Source organism: Monodon monoceros, unplaced genomic scaffold (genome assembly GCF_005190385.1).
Source record: "Monodon monoceros isolate NGI ecotype Baffin Bay Population unplaced genomic scaffold, NGI_Narwhal_1 Super_Scaffold_9, whole genome shotgun sequence".
Classification (NCBI taxonomy): Eukaryota; Metazoa; Chordata; class Mammalia; order Artiodactyla; family Monodontidae; genus Monodon; species Monodon monoceros.
Genome location: NW_021703786.1, coordinates 23,227,110 through 23,241,315, shown reverse-complemented (window position 1 = coordinate 23,241,315; position 14,206 = coordinate 23,227,110). Strand labels below are relative to the sequence as shown.

At 41.8% G+C, this 14,206-nt stretch overlaps 1 protein-coding gene and 1 pseudogene across 1 annotated transcript in view; one reads left to right on the top strand and one right to left on the bottom strand.

Moving 5' to 3' along the window:
* Nucleotides 1–14,206, top strand: part of TEX2 (testis expressed 2) — a 107,010-nt gene that overhangs the window by 24,144 nt on the left and 68,660 nt on the right. The gene's annotated exons all lie outside the window — the stretch shown is intronic.
* Nucleotides 13,303–13,427, bottom strand: LOC114889858 (annotated as a pseudogene).

Genomic DNA, 14,206 nt, shown 5'->3' with positions numbered 1-14,206 from the left:
CATGACTGATGCTCAGACTGAGCAGATCTCCCTGCTGGCTGTGATCTGTTCTTTCATAGCTCTTTCATTCTTGCATTGATTATTTGATTGTCTCTCCCTGCCACCTCTGTAAGCTCCCTGAGGTCTGCTCGAGTACTGTGCTGCTTTGTGAATTGTAAGGCAGTTTACAAAGGACGAGTACTGAATGCTAAATCATGGTCTCTGCTCTCAGGGCTTAAATTCCATGTGTCCAACTAGAAAAGTTTGGCTTAAATTAAAATGTTTGTGCAAACAAAGCTGTAACAGTACATAAATTGTGAAATTAAGGGATCTACAATCAACTCCAAATGCTTGTTTTATATACCTAATAAATTGAGAGGAAAATAAGAGTTTGTTTTTAACTAGGTGTTATTTTTGAAGTTAATTTCTGTATGGTAGTACCTTGAGACACTTAAGATGAACATTTCGTGGAGTAGTTTACATTGGGAAAATCTGTGGTTAGCAACTGCCTGAGACAGCCAGTATAAAAGGGAAGACAGAGACATCAGTAAAGTCACCAGCTGATCAGTGGTGTGGATTGAACATTTGCTACAGATGGAGCCTCGTAGGGAGCCTGCACCTGCTGTAGCCTCTCCTAGTGTCTCAGTGAAGTCCCAGCTAATTGTAACCAACTTCCCTAAAGGTGGAAATATGTTCCCATAGCACACAAAAATGCGTATGCAGTATTTGGGGGTTTTATGATCTATTGCATGTATGTAATAGAACATTTACTTATACAGAGAAATGAATTAGAGGGGTGGGATAGGATAGGTAGGGCTGGGGGCTGATGTAGGCCTGCTGGATTGCTTTCTGCTGTAAACTGTAGTTTATTATACCACAGGAAAGTCTTCCCACCATGGAGCATATGTCCTTAATGAATTGATTGTTATCCCAAGCAGGTTTTGAGGAACCTATAACAATAGAATAAAGTATTTTATAGCCCATTCTGTGCATTACTACAGTGTTTTTTTTAAGCATTTTTCAATGCTTTCCTGAGTTGTCTTTAGATACAAGGTCCACCCTGGAATTGATGCACCCCTGGACAGATAGGGTGAAGGTCTTTGGCTTGGCCTGTAGCCAGTGCTCAGTAAATGTCAAAAGGATGGAACACTTTCTCGAAGCACAGAGCGTCTGTAGAAAGCTTCTGTTGACTCGAGATTGATTTGTCTGTGGAAATAGCTGAACGAGGCAGTGTAGTGCAGTGGTGAAGAGCATGGCCTTGGAGTCCCAGCTCTGCTAGTGAGTAGCTTTGTTACCTTGGTAAGTTGCCTAAACCACTTTCGGTCTTCTTCTTCACCTGTAAAGTGAGGAAATAATAATAGTATCTATCTCAGAGGGTTGTCAGCCTTAAATGAGATATTGTTGGTACAGCACTTAGAGCCACGTAAAATTTAACTGTTGTTATTGATTCAGGTCCGTGTCTCTCTTGGATCTCCATGACCCTTGGCCCTCCTCCCTCCCAGAAATAACTCCTGCTGCTTTTTAGTTGACTGGGGCACATACTGTTCAGTACATAAATGGTGTTCTTTGCCACGGAAATTTAAATGGCTATCATAAAGTTTTTGGAGGAAAAAAAAAAACCCTATATTTTCTCAAGAAAAAAATAACCATGATACATCTTTATTTACATAGAATATCGGCCAAACAGATAGGTTCTTTTGAGAACAAGTAGTGATAGTACCTTGGCATACTTTACTCCATTGTATCCAGGGGGAGAGAGCAATGTGGTTAATTATAACAACACTGCTATGCTGTCAGGTGCCCAAACTTTACAGTTTATGAAGTGCTGTGCTATTTATTCCTCCTCCCAACAACCTGAGGGCTGTTGTTTCACCATCATGACCCTCATTTGACAGATCAGAAAATCCAGACCCGGCAAGGCTTCTCCTGAACTGGTGCTCTTTCCGGTGAGCCTCAGCTGGCCCAGGTAGTGCACTTTTAGGTGTTGAGTTATCTGAGTGGGATTTTTATGGGATCCTAATTGCACGCGGATGGCCAGAAAGGTCTGCTCCTGTTTTGGCATTTTGCTTTAGCAGAGAGTACTCTCTGAGGACCCACATAAGCTGGAAGAAGAAAAGCCAACAACAAACTCAGCACTAATCATCTGGGAAAGGGCAGGACACTGCTGTTAGGCAGTTATTGGACCTGTGAATAGAAAAATATCAAGATCACAACTTTACAACCTTTGATTCTGTGAAACGTCAAATGGAGCCCCCGTACGGCCATCAAGTTTATAGTGCCTCCAGAATTAGATTAGACAGTTTGGAGATTAGACAGTTTGGTTTCATGCTGTGCACTCGTACGTATTTCTGGTTATGAAATGCTACTTGTGCTTATTTTCCTTGATTGTCCGAGAAACAGCTTTTTCTCTTGTTACTTTGTGCATCCAAGTTTCTTTTTTATTCTACTTGCCTTTCATTTCTGCCTTCTGTTCTGTTTTGGGCCTTGAGACAGCAATGAAACAGACTTTCGGGAATGGGCAGCTCTGGAGGCCCTGACTACAGGGTCTGGGCTGGCAGAGCGGTGGGGGTGGGGGTGGTTAGGACCAGCCGCAGGAGATGAGGCCGCAGCTCAAGGGGCAAACAGTGAAGGCAGGCGTATCAAAGATCGGGAGCAGAACTCAGTCCGATTGTGTCCTGTGCCTGTGGAAGCAGTGGCCCACCTCTGATTCCTCATTTAAAATATCTGAAGTCGTTGATTGATTAGCCTTGATGGAGATGGGCCTTTTTTTTCCTGTAGGTACAGAGCAGTAGCCTCTTACAAAGCAATTTGCCTCTCAGGTGATGCCTTCTAATTAATAACTAGTTACTGGTGCCTGGGAATAGCTGGTACTGTGTCTCCTACTGAGCTCCTGGTGAATCCATCACCTTTTTCTGTGTGTGTGTGTGTGTGTGTGTGTGTGTGTGTGTGTGTGTGTGTATTTAAATAAGTGTAATGCATTCCTGATATTGCAAGTTGATTTAGACCGTGAGTCTCAATTCTGTGGTAGGCATTGGGGTGTGTGTGTGGGGGGGTGCGTGCACATACATAGGGCAGTGTTTTCAAATTATCAATATATGTCTTCCAATCCCTCCTCCTCAGTCATGATGAGACCCGAGATGGGGAGGGGTGGCTGAGTCATCTGTGTGCAGATGTTTCTTAGGGTTTTCTGGCATAGCTCCCCTCTGCCCAATCCCAAGATGCATCTGCCCTTTGAGAGCTAGGATTAAGCAGGCGCTTAGGGCTGGCCGATCAGTTGTCCCACCACAGTCTGCTGCCTGGAGCTGACTGAGCCTGATGGTTCCAACCGCATCTGCAAAGGAACCCACGGGAGCCAGGGGACTGTTTCCGGCATTTCAAAAGGCTTAACAGAAACTATACCTTAACCCAGGATAAGGACACCAAAGCTACCCAAAACATCAAGTTTCCTTGCTTTTGTTGGGAATTGCAAGTCTGTATGGTTTCCTGCGGATTCCAAGTTCTGATTGGCTGTGGATGACATAATAGGAATTTCTGAGACAGGATTGGTCTAACTCTAGACATTGTTACTAGAGCTGGTATCAGGTCTCACTCCCCAAGCTGAGCATGCTTAATTCCTTTAGAATGAGATTGACCTTGAATATGAGTGCCTCATATTTTTGATAAATTGAGCAACTAATTGTTTCTTGTTTACTTAGCTGTGCTTATAATTATCACACCTGTGGCAGTGATTTGTTTTCATAATGTTATTATGAACCCTTTGTAAATGTGGATTGTTGGCTAAAATTTGGATCAGCATTGAAATGGAAAAATAGTACACAGAGTCAATCAACTACTGTTAAACATCGTTTGTTAGACTCTTGCCAGCCTGGGGAAGAGACAGAAACAAAGGTTAGTAAAACTGCAGATCTCATTCAGTGCCCTCATTTTAAAAATGATCCTTTTAAAAGCTTTGCACTAAAAGCAAAGATAATTTACAGTGAAGCACCAACTATTAGTCTCTGTAGCCTCCTGGGATCCTGTTGATTGTATGTACTTTTTGCGTAGTTGTGTTTGACGTATGCACATAATCCCAAAGTCTGCTTTTTCATTTTGTATTATAACGTATAGGCCTTCCCATTTTTCTACTTTGCCCCTATGTTTGTCATTCTTAATGGTCACAGCTGCCTGAACTAAACCTGAGATCAGACGGGACAGTCTAGTTCAAGCGATTCGAGAAGGTAGAGACAAGCTATCTGTTTGATCCTTGGTAACATGGCTGGTGGGGTCAGCTCTGGCCAAGTCTGCATGGGTACAAAAGATATGCTCATGCCTGCTGTGGATGCTGGGAATAATAGCTTACATATACTGAATGTTCTTTCTTAACCTTCCCAGCAGCCCCTGTGAGGTAGGCACTATTATCTCCATTTTACTTATATATGAGGAAAAAAGAGGCTTTTTGCAGTGACTTGTCCACAGTCACACGCCAGTAAGCAGTGGACCTGTGATCCGAAGCTGGGTCTCTTCAGTGCCAGAGTTCTCAACCAGGTTTTTCTGTGCACCATGGGGCCCGTCCAGTTCTCAGCTCACTTCAGAAAACTAACCACCTTCCACCTTAATCCTCACAACAAATACATTTGTTAATGTGTACTAGAGTCACAGAGGCTTAATATTAAAACAAGATAAAGCAAAGGCTGCAAGCAAGCAGGAGCCCCGGAGAAGGTCCCATCCACATTAGGGATTTGCTAGTCTTCGTGGGGGCAGAGTGATGTGAAAGGCCAGCCCACGTTCAGCCTTTCCTTTAGTTCCATCCTTTAGTCAGCCTTGAAGTTTCTGAAACTTGAATGGGTACAACAATGACTACATGAGGTCGCCTGAAGCATGTGTACAGTACTTTGTGGGAGACTCAGGAGATTCTCAAGGGTCATTTTGGCTATAGATAGCTTTTTCCCCTGACCCTAGAACCTAGTCCCCACTGGAGAGTGGGCACCAAATCCTATGTGTGCTAAAATTAGACCTGTGTGCCCTGCTCCATTCTCTGGGCACAGTAAAGAATTTCCCATGTTCTCCCTGATGCCTTTCTCTGTGGCAATGCTTGGAAGTCATTGCAGCATTCTCTCTGCAGCCTGGAACTGTCCCGAGAAGGGGTGTTTCCTGTGACTGCTACCTGGGCTCCTGTGAGTCTGGGAGCAGGCAGACCCAATTCCTCCGCACTTTTCCAGGGGCTTGCTTCTGTTGAATGAGAAAATTTTACACGTGAATTAAAGCAGACTCACGTCCATGGGCTGGATTGGAAACTGGAGTTCAGACTCTAGAAGTCTGATTGGGGCAGATGGGTGAAAAGTGTCTGGATTTACCCCCTGGGCCTTTGGCTTCCTAGTCTCTAGAATTGCCTTTTTCTGGAGTGTGGCCCTCATTCTAGGGTCCTGACATTAACTGAAATCAGAATGTGTTTTTCTTTTGAGTGTGTTATAAAGAGTGGTTCTGTGTAGTTGGGAAAGTACAGTTGTACCATAGCTGTTACATTGTGGATTGCATAAGTTTTGTGAGCCTAGGAACCTACTTCCCATTTATTTTCCTTCAGAATAAATGGAGTTTGAATTTCAGACAGTTGACTTACTGATGAACTTTGGGAACTCAGTCTACTCCTGGTTGAGGATTTACTTCCTTTGGTTATTTGTGTGGTGTAAATATTGTAGGTCACCCGAGGGGCTGGAGTTGTCTAGAAGGAAGGCCTGGGGTTCAGTTCAAGCGTCACTGCCTTCATGGAGGATGCTAGGATTTGACAAGGCAGAGGAGAGCAGGGAAGGCATTTTCAGTACAGGGAGGTGGGAAGGAGGATGTTTTTCACATGAGCCAGTAGCTCATCACACCCAGCCAGAATATTGGGAACACTTTAGCGTAACTGAAAATGAGGGTGAGTAGATAGAGGGACTGGGTTGTATTGGGCCCTGAAGGCCAAGGAGATTAGATGAGACACAAGAACATGGTAGGTTTTTGAGCAAAATGGTGACATGATGAGAGTAGTATTTAAAGAAGGCTAGTCTGGCAGCAGAATGCCATGTGGGCTGGAGACGAGGGCAAGGGGTAAAGTCAGAAAGAAATGCTGAGGTGTGAGGTGTGAGTCAACAGGGCTTGGAGAACTAAAGAGGTTTGGAGGATCAAGAAGAGAGTGTCAGAAGACTCTTTTGGTTGGGGCCTTGGTGGTTGGGAGAGCAGAGGTCCCTTGATGGATGAGAGGGAGTGAGTGGGGTCAGGATGGGGTGGACAGGAATGAGATGGGTCTCTTGGGTTTAGAAGTAGACCTCTTTGGACCTGGATAGAGTCTGTGTGTGGGTGGAGAATAGAGAGGAATGGGTAGAAGAATTTCTAGCCAAAGAATGGGAATAGTGATTGGTGTATATAGATGGATATGGGAGACAAGATAGCAACTCATACCACCTTCCTGGTGAATAGAGGCAAGGCCATGTGCTTAGAGGGAGAAAGGAGGGAGACAAAATTGGAGGCCTAGATGAGAGACAAGGCCTAGAATCACACCAGTGGGGAATCTGACTAGGAAGTCAGTATGCTAATTCAGGAATTTCCTGGAAACAGCAAGGACATGGACCAGGTCTGCATGCTACAGCCACCTCCTGGCTGGGGTCTACAGCAACCTGTACCCAACCCTCTCCCCCCATACCCTCCCTGGCTGGGATGAAGATCCCTGGCAGTGGGAGTGGCTCACGCCCATGTACGGATGTCTCGGATATCTCGCAGGCAGTAGATAGCAGTGCTAATGACTTAGAGAGGGTGGTACAGATGATGGTTTGGTCTTGAAAACAGGCCAGCCCTTCTCTTACCATGATCTCCTCTCCATTAAAAAAAAAAAAAAAAAAAAGCCAGGCAGAGTAGGAGGCAGATGTTTTTTTGTGAGAGGGCAGGGAGTTCTGTCCCTGGGGGCTCTGCAGGGCACTGTAGAAGTGAGGGCGGTGGGAATGTGGAGCAGGTGTGGTGTGAATCCACGAGAGGGTGAAGCCAAGAGGTTGTGCTTGGAGGGATGTTTATGCAGAGTAAGAACGAAGGAAGCGTTGGGGTAGAGAGCCTGTCCTTATCACAGCCAGGGCAGAGGCAGCCCTCTTGTAGAGTCTGGCGGAAGTCGGATGGACAAATGTCATCTGTTGCCATGGCACTTGCAAGTGCTGATAATTTGCATCTCATTCTTAGCTGACTCAGCCCACTCTCCACCTTTAACTAGAGGTAAAGGATGTTTCTACAGCTGGGCTAAGCAAGACAAGTCCAGAAGGTCTAGAAGTGTTTGTTAATGTGGGATGAACTGTTACAATATTATTAGAAAAATATTTTGACTTAATTGCCTTAGGCACATTAGTTCAAGTGTACTCTGTTTCCTTTGCTTGACTTGAGCACTTGCCAAGAATATCTCTGGTGCAGAATGGAAAAGTAGGACTCTAAGTAGGACTCACAGAATTATAGAATTTAGAGCTTTCTGGAAAATTCCTTGAAGACAATGGAGGACCCCCTCCCCCTTTACAATGAAAGAACCCAAGGTTAGGAGAGGTGAAGGGGGTGAGCCCTGTCACTGTCATTTGAGGGTCTTGGTCCTCCTTGGAGCTCCTGCCCCTGCTGCCTCATGGCTTCCCTTGGTTTGTGTTTTAGTGACTGATTCCACTACCAACTGAACAGTTGTCAAAATCTCACACTTGGGTGGGACTTTGGGGCTGGGTCATATCACGGGGCTGCTCTCCAGGTCCTTCCCTGTCACAATCCTCAGTGGTGGTGGAGTGGGATGGGGGAAATCTCACCCATGGGACCTGTGGGCAAGTGGTTCTCTTCAGAGGGAACCACAGTGTGGACAGATGGCCATCTGGGACCTCTGCCAGGAACCTGGTATCTCTAGGCCTTCTTGCAGGTATTGAACGTGGCCTTGGGTTTCTTGCCTCCTTCCCTTTACTCATGCTCTGTCCTTCACTTGGAATGTACTCTCCACCCTGGGTCTCTGCAGTCAGCTTGTCAAATCTCCAAGGGCCAGCGCACACACCGCCTCTGGGAAGCCCTCCTTCATGCCCCTTCTCTCACCTCTTCCCCATCACTTCCTTTCTCTCACTCCCACTGTTCTGCCCTACACACACTTACACACATAGACTTCTCCAACTTGATTTTTTAAAAATTGTCTTCTTTGGGCCTCAGATTCCTTACCTGTAAATAAAATTCTGACATTAAGTATACATTTAATCAGATTTTACTGCCCTATATCAAGGTTAAGTCTACTGATGCATGTATGAAAAGTATTGTTTCTCACTGAAAAAGAAAGCCTACTTTTTTCTTTAAGTTCTCAGAGAATTTTTTCAATTTATGAAGAATTAATCCAAAATACTTTTTGCACATGGAGAAGCTGAATGGTTAATAGATAAGAGTGGATTCAGATATGTAAACTAGGTTTTCTAGTTTACTATTATGATTTGGAGGGGGAAAAGTTCAAATACTTTACTATTTATTATAGCTAGAAAATATGATTGTCCATATCAAGTCAGTTTTTCCAAAGTTAAATGTTTGATTCTTGTATAGGGAACAGAGAACATTATGTGTGTTACATATGTTACTGTCAGTGTTTTCTAAAATGATTTCAGAGAGTAATGCTTTTAGGCTGATAGAATGAGGAAGGCTTCCTCAGGAAGTAAAAACCCAGCAACTATAAAGAAAAAGATTGAGAGATTCAACACCTAAAAATATAAAACTTTGTATGTTTAAAAAAAAAAAACCCATAATGGTAAAAAGTCAGAGATGGGGAAAAATATTTTCAGCACATTCAGTAGACAAAGTGTTCATGATACATAAAGTGAATAAGAAAAACCCTTGGGCAAGAAACATGAATGGCCAGTGAATAGACGAGAAACAGATGGTGGAAAAAACATGAAATGATATCAAAGCATTGAGATGCCTTTTCCCCACCCATCAGATGGACAATAATTAAAAATAATGTTTATTCTTGACAAGGGTTCAAGGTGGGCACTTTATAAAAGACTTGCTCTGTACACAAGATCTATAAGAGAGCTTTTCAAGGCAGCATTTTTTCTAGTGTGAAAACTGGAAAAAACTCAAATTTCTATCAATAAAAGAATGATTAAGTGGATGATGGTATATCTGTACTAGGTAGAAGAAATGTGTATGCCTGTAGATTTGTATGTATTGGCATAGGAAGGGGTCCAGGAAATAATAAGTGAAAAACAAACAGCAAAGCAATATGCATAGTATGGTTACATTTAAGACTAAAAACAAAAACAGTTTTGTGTGTTTGTGTGTATTTATAAATGCATACAGAAGGACAGAGGATACATCCTAAACAGTTGATTTTGGGCATAGCAGGAGAAATTTTCACTTTTCCTCTCCATACATCTGATTTTGAAGTTTTTTACAATGAGCTTGAAATTGTGTTTTTTTTTTAATTGAAGTGAAAATTTATATATGCTTATTCAACCCTGTAATTCCACTTCTAAAAATAATTATTAAGGAAATAATAAAAGAGACAGTCAAAGGTTATGTATAGCATCATAATGTATTACAGCATTGTTTGTAATAGCAAAAAATTCCTAGTATCCTGTGTTGAAATGGTTACATTATAGAATATTCATTTTATAAAGCTATTTAAATTCATGTGTGAAAGAATCTTTGCTGACTTGAGGAAGTACTTACAAGTACAGTTAACATTTAGTAAATGCTTGCTCTGTACCAGGGACCATGCTCAGTGCTTTACCTAAATTGTTTTATTTAATCTTCTGAACCGTCTTTTGCCATTCCCATTTTACAGATGGAGAAAGGGAGGCTTGGTTAGGGTAAATAATTTGCCTGAGGGTCAGACTCCCACCAAGTTGGTAGAACTAAAGCCAAAGGCCTTGCTGATACCCAGATGTTGGATTACTTCACTGTGTTATCTTGAGTATAAAAACAGATTACAACATACATACGGTGTGACTCATTTTATAAAAATGAATCTTTCTGTGTCTTAGTTTTCTCATGGGTAAGGTGTGGGTACAATTTGATATTCTGAAGATAATTATTTTATTTTTAAAATTGACATACACTTACATGTAATTATTTCCCCCAGATTACAGAAGTATTTGGAAATACCTAATTCGTAGAATTTGGAAATACCTAAAAAGTAGAAAATAAAAATGACTGATAAGCCTGTTATATGGAGAAAACTAGCATTAATGCCCCCCAGCCCTTTTTGCCTGGTGTGTGTATAGGTATGAACATTATTGAGGTACTTAATAGTTACTGCAGAATTGGTTTCAGAAAAGTTTTTGCTAATTATGTGCCAACATAATAGAGGGTTTGTCTGCAATAGAGGGTTTGTTTCCACATGCCCTTGACAGCATCATATGTTATACTTTAATGATGGAATTTGATGACCAATATTGTCTCATTGATGTGTTTCGTAATTCTTTGTTGTATTTAGTCAGTTGAGCTCTTTCGTTTGTTATTGGCCATTTGAACTTTTGGGTGAATTGCCTGTTCATGTACTTGGGAAGTATCTATGGAAGATGTCTTCCTAAAGTTGACCATTGAAGACCTTAAGCAAGACTATTAGAAAGTCCTTGTAAGTGGAAGTTTCACTCTGCCTATTGGAATACGTTTTTCTTACAGGGATGAATTGGTGGTCTGTGGTTAAAACTTGACTTCCTAACCATTTGGAATTTGACTTTAAAGTTTGACTTTAAGGGACTTCCCTGGCAGTCCAGTGGTTAAGACTGCATTTCCACTGGAGGGGGCTTGGGTCCGATGCCTAGTCGGGGAACTAACATCCTGAATGCCTCATGGCATGGCCAAAAAAACATAAAAAAAAAAAAAGGAAGTTTGACTTTAAAATTTAAGGAGTGATTGGTGAAATGTATAAGGACCTCTCTTATACAACTTCCTGAGAGTCTATAATTATTTCAAAATAAAGTTTAATTCAAGGAGTAGTAAAACTTTGGCTTCCTCCCGTAACTGAGTTTGACAACTCTGACTGGAAGGGTAGGTGGGAGGTGGGAGGGGGCAATATATGACAACAGACCCAAAGCCAAATAGTGGTTAGGAAACTGCTTTGTTGTTGATGGTGTTTTTAATTTGGAAATAATCTCAAACTTTAAAATGGTTATGGGAATTCCCTGGCAGTCCAGTGGTTAGGACTCCATGCTTTCACTAGGGCCTCAGTTCAATGCCTGGTTAGGGAAGTAAAATCCCGCAAGCCGAGCAGCATGGCAATCAGTCAATCAGTCAGTCAATCAATGGTTGCAGAAATGAAAACTGAATAAGGAACAGCATTTACTCTTTCTCAGATTCACCCCTTGTTAACCTTTGACCCCACGAGCTTTTGAAATGTGCTATTTTGTGACCCCAGCCACTACCCTCTGCTCATCCTCCTCCTGGATTTTCAGCACGACAGTCTCCCAGGTTCCAAGTACTCACTCACCTGAACAAAACTGTTTACACCCAGGTTTCAAACTTCTCAAGAACCTACAGTGGTTCTGTTTCCTAAGATTTAAATATAAATCCAGACACTTAGCCTTCAGAGTCTTTGAACAATTGATTCCATGCCTCTAAACTCCAATATTAATCTTCCTCCCGTGCCCCCCCAGTACAGCCCTTCAGCTGCAGCTAACCTAATCTTTAGCGACTCTTGTTCTGTCTTGATTGACTCATTTCCATCTCGGTGCCTTTCCTTGTGCTGATATTTCATGTCCGCCATATTATTTTGTTCACGTTTCTTCCTCGTTAAGTCACATACATGGCTTTTCTGCTTAAAAAAATTTCCCACACTTCTTTACTCTATTAGCATCACCTGATTTGGGCATACCTATCCTGAGTTTTCATTACTTTAGGGTTGTTTTGTTTTGTTTTGAACTTTCATATAGATGTCATCATACGACATCCATCTGCTGTCTCCTTGAGACCCCCCACCCTGGCCCCTCGTGGATGGCATCGGCGTTATCTTTTATAAACCTCCATAGGCCTCGTGTGGTTGTGCTGAAGGTATGACCTGGTTTTGAATGAGTTACTGTGAACTGTATTTGGATTTCATTACTGGAACCATGGATTATTATAGCAATCTATAAAGCAAAATTCTAATCATATTGATGCTTTTGAACGCCTTTTTCCTTCAGGGATGTGGCCCTCTTCCCAGGTGGGCCTTCCTCATGGCAGGTAAAAGTCCGTGCAGTGGCTGCAGAGGGTGAAGCTCTTGTGTACTAGTAGTATAAACCTTGTGTTGTTTTGCTGGGCTGGAAGAGACTTTGAATGGGGGTCTGGGAACCTAATAACTAATGGGAAAGGAGTTCTGAGTTTCTACCAGTCAAGGTCTAAGTGCCTTGGGAGGCTTGCCTGTGCTGGTAGTAGAGTACTTTCTTTTTCTTTTCTCTTTTTAAATGAAACTAAGCCTAGCACTAGCTCATTATCTACAATGTCAATATTGATTTTTATTTGTGAGGTGGAGTATTAACAGATTAGAATGGCTGCTGGCAATTCTCATATGCTTCATTGACTTTAAATGAATCAAGGGATGGCTATTAAGATGTACTTGAGATTTTTAGGCTAAATCAGAACTTCCTACTATGGTTGTTTCCGACCAGATTCACCGTTTCCTCTGCAGCATCAAGGTGGAAAAAAATGAGCCTTGAGGCCCTTCTCTACTTTTCATGAAACCAAATGCTATTAAAAACTGCACAGATAAGAGATGTTAAGACATCCTCTGCAATACAATGCAGCTTGACTCTTTTCCGCTGCCAAGAGACGTTTTTGAATTAAGACTATTGACCGACACAGCCCATGCTAGCAGATGGTGCCCATACATCAGATGTCCAAGTGCAAGCTTGTTCAGAGACAGCAAATATCTAACAGGCCAAATTTTACAAAGATGAAGAATTTTCACATTGATTTTGAAGGAGTAGGGGTGCTCCTGAGAAATGTGACATGTTCCTTCCAAACCAGGCTTGCCTCTTAAGATGCAGTATTACTGTGCTTTCTACATCTGGAGACACGTTTAACTTTCAGTCAAAGTTGCTTGCTTCCCTCCTCTTTTTCCTTCCTTCAGCACTTCCTCTAATCTAGTATATGAGTTAGAAATTAATAATAATAATGTTGATAATAATAATGATAAGGGCCACATTACTATTTGTTCTAATGTAGAAGGACCAAGAAGAGGAGTTGCTGATAAATGAGTGGCCTGAAAGGAACTCTTTTCTCTTTTTATGTCTCTGTAGGACCCTGAGATTGAATTATTTCAAATACAGCTAGAGGTAGGAAGGGCAGTTATTATTAGAAAATTAGTCCAAAAAACTCACAAAAAACAAACCTATCAGATTCAGAGAGGTTATTATATCTGAGCTAATAAATGCCAACATTGAGTCTTGAAATAGCTCTTAATTTTTTTTCCCTCCCTACATGAATCTTTAGTAAAAGGCAAAATATTCATTCGATTATGAAGAGAAGCACGAGTATGGATAGCTCTTCATTTTTCATTGTACAGTCTGATTTATTGTTGATTGGTTTTTCATGGACTAATTAATGATGATAACCTTTTTGAGTGACTAGAAATAAAATAAATTTCATGGATGTTTGGTATTCTAACCCTGACTCCACTGAGGTTGATAGGTTCCTGGAGTTCATGATAGGGAGGGAAGCTGGCTACTGGCTTCCTGTTGAGGCCTTTTGTTTTTTATGAGTTCGGATTAGATGGGAGCCATTGATTTGTTCCTTATTTTTAGACTGGATAGAATAGAATCCTGCATCAATGCTGGGGAGAGAAACCCTTATTAGAGACTTTCTCTCTTTTTTTTTTCCACTTTCAAATTATTTGATTTATTCACTTAGGACTAGGTGATATCTGAGCTTCCCTTTCTATTGGAATATTCTGTGATTGAGTTTTGTTTATTTATTTTCTTAAAAAAAATTTTTTAATTGGAGTGTAATTGCTTTACAATGTTGTGTTAGTTTCTGCTGTACAATGAAGTGAATCAGTTATATGTATACATATATCCCCTCCCTCTTGGACCCCCCCCATCCCACCCATCTAGGTCATCACAGAGCACCGAGCTGAGCTCCCTGTGCTATACAGCAAGTTCCCACTAGCTATCTGTTTTACACATGGAGGGTATTTATCTCAAACCTAATCTCCCAGTTCGTCCCACCTTCCCCTCCTGTGTCCACATGTCCGTTCTCTACGTCTGTGTCTCTATTCCTGCCCTGCAAATAGGTTCTTCTGTACCATTTTTCTAGA